Source organism: Chinchilla lanigera, unplaced genomic scaffold (assembly GCF_000276665.1).
Source record: "Chinchilla lanigera isolate Chin_1 unplaced genomic scaffold, ChiLan1.0 scaffold00037, whole genome shotgun sequence".
Lineage (NCBI taxonomy): Eukaryota > Metazoa > Chordata > Mammalia > Rodentia > Chinchillidae > Chinchilla > Chinchilla lanigera.
Window position 1 is genome coordinate 12,795,106 of NW_004955438.1, and position 8,646 is coordinate 12,803,751.

Consider the following 8,646-nt stretch of genomic DNA (forward strand, 5'->3'; position numbering starts at 1 on the left):
GAAGAGGAGAAGAAGGAGAAAAAATGAAACAAAGAAAAAAAGAAAAGCAAGGGAAGAGGAGGAAGGAAAGGAGTGCAGAGGGAGTGAGTAGAGAGGGAAAGAAGGAAGGAAGGGAAGGAAGGAGGGAGGGAGGGAGACAGACAAAGGAAACATTACAGACAAAGCACTTCCATACTCCTTACCAAACCCAAACTCGCTTTCCAGCCACTCCCTTCCCAAGGATAAGCACTGTCTTAAGTTAAGGGCAAATTTCTGTGTTTTTTTTTTTTTTTTTTTTTTTTTCTTAAACCACTTATATTTTGATTTCTTAAGGTTTGACCTCTGAAAATATTAGTTCTCAGTTTCTTCCACAGGAATGAACATACCCAGTGTCAGTACCGAAAATATGACAGTGTGGTATCACCAAGTTTACGTGAACTGAGAAAAGCGCAGATGCAGAAAGGTCACTCTCTGACCATCTCTCAACTTTGTCCCTGAAATGTGGCCGCAGGGCAATGCTCTGGCCTACCTCCCGTGAAAGTAGGTCAGAAGACCCTCACGTGATAGGGAGTCTGTCCTGCCCCCAGGAGGAGAGGAAGAAGACAGAGACGCCAAGATGGCTCTGAACAAACAGGCCTGGCCGAGCTCCTGCAGCCTGTGACCCTCAAGTCACACCCTCTTGCCCTCCAGCCACACCCCTGCACCACTGTCCATAAACGTGCAGGTTTCCCCGGGGTCTCTGAGTCTTCATTTCTGAAGGCTTCTCTGTCATATAACACTGAAATACATGTCTTACTCCTTTCCCCTGTCAATCTGTCTTTTGTACAGGGTGAGCCTTGCAGTGGTAGAAATACACAGTAAAGAGTCCATGTTAATCCTTCCCACACACATGTGCATGCACACGCACACACATGGTCATCCTTTTACCACTGTTAGCCCGTGCTGTGCTGTTTCTCAAACCGGTCTGGGCTGCCCACCTAAGCATGGGAGAGGATAATAAACTCTCTTCCATTCACTGTGATAGCAGCTAATAACATCATGGCAAACCATTACCAAAAATGAAATTACGCAGAGGACCAGACATGTTTCCATGCCAACCAAAACGTGACATAACACTCCTTCCTTCATTCAGCCTCCTTTGTCACTGCTACTGAAATAGGACAGGTACCCTCATGGGACAAGAGACATAGATTTTTGGGCCTTGGTCCAGGACCTGCTAAAGATGGAGACATCTCTATTTCCCCACCCTCCCTGTCTGACAATGTATGGAGCCCACACTCCTCTCATCCCTACTGTAAGAGTCAGGCGCAGTGTAACAGCTGGAGGGACGCCAGGTGTCTCCAATGGTGAGAATGACCACTGAGCCATATCTTACACCAGGAGGCAATCCCCTTAAACATGAGGCTATACTTAGGAACTAAAGGAAAAGTACCATCCCTCAGCCCACCCCAGTGAGCTGAAAAAAGATAATGCAACTAATCATGTAAAAAGATTGTTCTTATTAATCATGAAAGAAATGCACATTTCACCACAATAAATAATAGCAAAGATTTAAAAGACTGAAAATACCACTACATGAGGAATTGAAACCATTATACAACTGATGCTGGGGAGACAACTAGGCAGAGATCTTTTAAATGAGAATTTGATGCTATGTATTTAAAAATCACAGGAGGGGAAAAAACAACAGGTGGTGGGGACAAGAAAGTGGTAAAGGTCCCAGGCATGGTGATGCACACCTGTAATCCCAGCACTTGGGAGGCTGAGGCAGGAGGATTGTTGGGAGTTTGAGACCAGGCTGGGCTATGAAGTGAGCTCAAGGCCAGCCTGAACTGCATAGTGAGACCCTGTCTCAAAAAGACAAAAAAAAAAAAAAAAGAAGTAAAGGAAATAATTTAAGTAGAAAGCTTTTTTTGAGGAATTTATTTTAAATATGCATCAATCATATTTATAATAGTGAAAAATAGGAAAACCTAAGTACCCATACAGTCAAACATGATGCAGGCTTCAAAATGATAAAGCCAATTCATACTGATTAATTGGAGAGCTGCCACCATTTATGACATGTTTGAACCCAAGGAGCATTGAGCTACATCCCCAGTCCTTTTTATTGTATTTCGACACACGGTTTTGCCAGCTTACCCAGACCGGCCTCAAATTTGTCATCCTTCTTTGTCAGCCTCTGAAGTAGCTGGGATTACCGGTGTGGGTCCCCACACCCAGCTTCCTTAAAAGGCTCTGACAATACAAAGGACGGATGAATCAGAGTTAGCTCTTTGAAGGGATGGAAGAGGATTTGGGGACAGGGGAGATGAAAGGGAGAGAAATCGAAGGGAAGTAAAAAAGATCAAGATATAATATGTAAATGTAACAATTCCCCCACCATGAATTTATTTACTATGGGTCACAAACATACACTGATAAAAAAAAAAAAAAAACTGAGAAAAGAAATAAAAGGCTTTACCACAATAGGCTTGGTGTAACCACACTTTTTGGAGAAATGTATGGGCATATTCAAATAATTAAGTTTGTATACTCCATTAATATCTTGGTACTAGAGTTATGAATAATATACATGTTCAACTTTGTTCTTTTAGCAATAATAGATAAAAAAAAATTTCATCTTTATCATAAAGGAGAAAAAAGTTATTTCAAAAGATGGGTCAGTCCCAGCTTTATTTCTCACAGGATTATTTAAGTAAATCTCAATTTATGATTGGTAACTTTTTTTTTTTTTTGGTACCAGGAATCGAACTCAGGACCTTGCACTTGCCAGGCATGCCACTGAGCTATATCTCCGGCATGATTGGTAACTTTTTTGCATCAGTAATTACAAAATATGAGACAAGGTAGCTCCACAAGGTGCACCATCAAAAGACCACTTATTTGAGGCAGAGGACAATCTAGAGTAGAAAGGATTCATTTGCAGGAAAATTGTGAACCTAAGAAAAAAATGAGGGGTTGGGATATAGCTCGGTGGTAGTGTTATCTGCCTAGCAAATGGGCAGCCTTGAGTTTAGTCCTCAGTACCACAAGAAAATTTTTAATTAAATAGTCAGCAGGTGTGCATAGTGGATACTTAGCAATTATTTTGTTAATTTGAACAATGTAGTTGGTGAAACCATATAATTTAAGTCAAAAGGGCCTGGTAGAATAGACATTACACTGACCAAATTTCAAAGACAAGTTTTTTTTAAGCAGCTCAGAATCCTGTGTGTCATTTCCACACCAGCCAATTGGAATTCCACAGATAAATCCACTTTTAGAACTAGGAAAAAACAATGGATGTGTCACCATATGGTGGTACAGTGCCTATCTGGTTTATCGATTACTTTATTCAACCCCCAGTGCGACATCCGTTTAGTGAAAAATCATTTCAACTCACTACTTCCTCTGAGTGAATCTTTATACTTAAAGGATCAAAATTCAAGTTCGGGCCCTCAAATTCAAAGACCTCAGCAAGGGCTAAGGATATGTCTTAGTGGTAGAGCACTTGCCTAGCTTGGGTATGAGATCCTGGATGACAGTCATTCACAGGAAGCAGAATTTCGGTGTAATTCTCAATTCTGCTTCATTGGTGATGCTGATGTTATCGACAGAACTTCTACAGTTCAGCCTGGTTGGCTTTGCAGAAGAGCCAGATACCTCCTCATTAGACTGAAAGACGGCATCTGGGATGTAAATCCATTCCTGGGTTTTCCACTGTCCTCAAATGTTAAGCTAACTGATTCATCAGAACAAGTGAGAGCAAAATGTCTTTTAGTGTTTCTCAAAAGTTCCAAGCATCTGAGGGCAACTTTTCACATTCTTTCAGCATATGGCTGCATAATCTAAGGGGATTCTGCAGAATGTGCTGATAATGGCTTCCTCCTTGACCTTCAAGTTAATTATCACTACTGAATCTTTAATGCTTTAAAAATACATGCCACTTATTTTGCTTGCAAATCAGTGGTTTAATAAATGCCAACCTACAGATTAAATTATGTTAATGTTTAATATCATTTTTGAGCTGTCAAAAGTGCATTAAAAATTAAAATAAAATTAATTCCCACTTTCCCATTCTTATGCTGCCGGGTAGTATTATTTTATACCGTGTTATGGCATTCTACAAATTGATGTTCAGTGTTTTGAATTAATGAACATGGTGATTTATTTACTGCCTTGGGTTTTATTTGTTAGTTTTTCAATTGCTGTAAAACTTTATACATCCTGGCATAAGACCCTGAACAATCACATGAACTGTGCTGGGGAGATTTTCTTTTAAATAGGATCAGCAATAAAGATGAAGGACTAAAGTATTATCTCTGATATGCCAGCCAGTGACACTGGTCTCTTTGTTGGTGGGCTTAAGTGTAACATTCCAGAAGTGAACTGTCCCCGGTCAGGATGCAAGAGAAAACCTGGCCTCCTGGCTCTAAGTCATGGCAAATCATCATCATCCACAGAACCAAAACACCAGGAATCTTCAGGATTCAGAGTATTGGCAAGAGCAGCTGAGATTGTCAAAGTAGTGACATCGTTGTTATATCATCCCGCAAACTTTTAGAAATGCCAGGAGCATCTGTTATGCTTCACACTAAGCCCTAACTGTATCTACGCATTTGATTTCTCTGACTATTTATTTTATTAAGCGTGGACTGGGCTCCAAGCACAGCGCTGGACTCTGAGAATTAAGGGTACCTAACACAAAGCTGGTATTCTCTGGGAAGGGTGTTAATCGCCTGGAAACACTGTGTCATCACAGGAGGGACCCCTCACATAGAACATGGTCCCTGCTGGAAAACTCACAGGGAGGTGAGGTTAAGCGGGGAAAGGATAGAGCAGGCCTTGCTGTGCAGCTGCGATAGTCACAGAGGCCTAGAACAGCGGGGAGGGTGAGAAGCCATTGGCAAGGTGACAAAAGCGCAAATGGACTCAGTAGGGGTCCAAATCCAGCACTAGCAAGCCTGGCTGTCCTGGCTTTGGTAAATACAAAGGCACTGGGATTCCAAGCAGCCCTCCTGGGCTGACGCTGCTTGTAGCGATCTCAGCCCACTCTGCCTGGTGGTCTTAAACTTACACGTATTGGAAATGCACCATGGAATAGAAGCTTTTTGCTTGGCAGAAGGGATTTAATATTCAAAGAAAAGGAGGACAACAGGGAGGAAACACTTGTTATCCTTGCAGAACAATAGATCTGATGCCCAGACACTGCACTACTGATTCTCAGAGGCTGAGGGAGCCCCAAGCCTGCTCCAGCGATGGGAGAACAGCCCACCCATGACACAAGAAGGAACCGTGCACTGGAGAGGAGGAGGGAGCTGCCTAATTAATGGGCATTATGAGCCCTTCGAAAAGTCAAGCAAAATATCTGTCACACAAACAGACTTCACTAAATTTAGGAATTTTATTCCTGTATCAAAAACATCACAGAGGCCAGGCATGGTGGCACAGGTCTGTACGTAATCCCAGCACTCGGGGAAGCTGAGGCAGGAAGATAGAGGAAGATGGAGTTCAAAGCCAGCCTAGCCAACATAGTGAGTTCAAGGCCAGTCTGAACTACACAGTGAGACACTGTCTCCAAAAACAAAAGTCACAGAACTTCAGTTTCTTGAATTTTCCTGGTTAGTCCATTCTGCCATATTGTAGTTGGACAGTATGTCCTTTTCCCCTTTGATCACCTTGAGTAGGAATAAGTCTTCCCTTCTTCCCTTCCCCTAAGGCTATTACCTCTGCTGTCACGGGGCTGGTCCAATTCAGCAGGGTCTGTCCTTCATGTATTTGTCTGGCCTGAACCTTCAGTTCTTTCCCCTAAATCTGTTCTCCGCTGACAGGTTCTGATACTGAGGACTTCTTCCCTGTCTTCCTGCTTCCTCCTTGACTTAAAGGCCTGATTAGTCCTGTGTGAGACCCTTCAGGAGCCCCTCACCCAGGACAGGTCCCCTTTGAGGTAGCCCTGCTTCCTCTAATTGAACAGACCAAGGTAGTTGGAGCTCAGATGGGAAAAGAATTTTCTTTTCCTTCAACTCTTATCATACATAATGCTGCTAAAGACCTAGGGGATTTATTTTCTGATTCTTCCTCAATGGTTGTTATGGTTTGTATCTAGATGTCCCCTCAAAGCCTCATTTGGTCATGGGTGGGGCTTTTCCAGGGAGGCTGAATCTAGAGTGTGTGATGCTGGAATTGATTCATGGTGTAATGCTAGGCTCGAGGGCACTAGGACTAAGGGTGTGAGTGCTACCTGCCCTAAGTGTCTGGGTAAGATAAAAGGAACAGAAAGATGTTCTTAAGGTCCCTGAACAGAAGAGACCTTCACAGAAGGTAGCCTGCTTTGCTACCTTCTGCCAACCAAGAATTGTTTCTCTTCTGCAATGCCTGTCTGTGTTTTTTTTTTTTTTTGGACAGGAAATCGAACTCATGACCTCATGCTTGCCAAGCAGGCGCTGTGCTGCTGAGCTATATCCCCATTTTTGTTTTATTTTTTGGTACTGGGAATTGAACTCAGGACCTTGCTCTTGCCAGGCAGGCATGTGTGCCACTGAGCTATATCTTCAGCTCAAACTTATAGTTATCACAATAATTTTTTTGTGTGCTGGGAATCGTACTCAGGACCTTGCACTTGCTAGGCAGGCACTTGTGCCGCTGAGCTACATCCTCAGCCAGCAATGCCTGTCTGTGATATGCCGCTCTGCCTTGGAGCCAGCCAATTATGAACTGAAACTTCTACAAACTGTGAGCTAAATAAACTTTTCCCTCTTTAACTTTGGATGTCAGATATTTTGCCTCAGCAACAAGAGAAAAGCAACTAAGACCACAACAAAAGATGCTGTGTATCTCAGAGTCCTCATTGAAAACATCAGTGAAGGTTGTGTAGGGTTGTGTTTCATCCAGTATATGAACAGCCTATTAATTAGATAATAGGCCAGACGCTGACATCCTTGGATTGAAGACCTCCCTCATCATTTGATATTTTCTGCTAAGAGACCAGTGCTATGAAAAGTACAGAAGCAATAGGATTCTAGTTGTCACATGTGCAGAAGAGTGGCAGTCTTTTAGGCCTACTATGACATAACTGTCCTAATAGGTCCCCAAAGCTATGCAGTGTGCTCAAAATATACAGTAAGTGTTAACTTATTACAGTAAGAGACTCATTGCCATTAATCCCCATCCAAATACTCCCTGTGGCCTCCAACACACTTAGCCCATCATTCTAGCCACTTTCTGAAGCATCCCCCCACTGCTGCTTCCGCCAAGCCTCCCTGTTGATTCTTACCAGTCACATAATGCAAATATTCCTATTTCTTTTGGAAGTTCCAAATCCATTTATTTCATCATCCACTGGGATCCCGGGAGCCCCAAAATTACATGTGATACTTGGTACACCTATGCATATTTTTTTCTGAGAAGACCCATAGCTTTCATCCTATTCTTAAAGGATCCTTGACCCTCTCCTCCTCTGAGAGGATTGAAAGCTGTCACTTTGATCAATACTATCACCATGCTGCCCTTGTAAGAGCCATGTAGCCTCCTGAATGTTGCCCCCGAATACAGGCTCCTCCTCCCAGTCAGTTCTGCAGAGACGTCACCCATTTGTTCTCATCAACTGTATGCAAGATTTGACTCCTTTGGCTTCTCACCCACGTGCCTGGCCTGCGTGTTCCCCTGACCTTGGTGCTACCACATCACTCTTACTCCTAATGCTCCATCTGCTGCTTTCCTGCCTGCAACTCCTCCCTCATCCTCTCCCTTATCCATCCACAGCTGACACCTGACTGAGCCCAGCCCAGAGACAGAGAGTGGTTTAGATGATGGGATGTGTGCAGTGCAGGTCAAAGATGTCCAGATGAAAGTTGTCTGCCTCAAATATAAAACCTTGAAAGAGGATGAGTTGTCTGAGATTTCATCCTTGACAACAAAAGAGCTCTACAAGGTAAATCAAAGCAGAAAGGCATCAAGTGCTTGTTGTCAATTTCTACTGCACTTAGGTGTCCCACCAGTGCCCAACAAAGAGTGGCATTTGACACTTCTGGGGTGAAAGGCGGACGTTACATTGGAAATGAAACAAATCTGATTGGGAGCATCAAAATTTGCCTCCAGGTGTGGTGGTGCATGCTTGTAATCCCAGCACTTGGGAGGCTGAGGCAGGAGAATCACTGCAAGTTCAAGGCCACTGTGGGCTACATAGTGAGTTCAAGGCCAACCTGAACTGAATACAGCAAGACCCTGTCTCAAAACAAAACAAAGCAAAGCAAAACAAAACAAATATCAAGCAAACTACTTTGAAAACAGTTCTTCCCGAGTCCTTACATGACAAATAGTAATTTGTAAAATATGGGTTACAACAATTAGTCATATATTGCAAAATGATAAAGTGGATTGTGAATATTTGCAGGGCAAAGAAATGATAAATTTTGAGGTGATGAGTATGCTAGTTACCTGATATTATACGTTTGATAATTACATATTGGATGCATGTATTGAAATGTCACACACTGCATTCCATAAATATGTACAATTATTATGTGTTAATTTTTTTTTGGGGGGGGTCTTTTTGAGACAGGGTCTCACTATGCAGTTCAGGCTGGACTTCAGCTCACTTTGTAGCCCAGGCTGGTCTCGAACTTGCAGCGATCCTCCTGCCTCAGCCTCCCAAGTGCTGGGATTACAGGCGTGCACCACCATGCC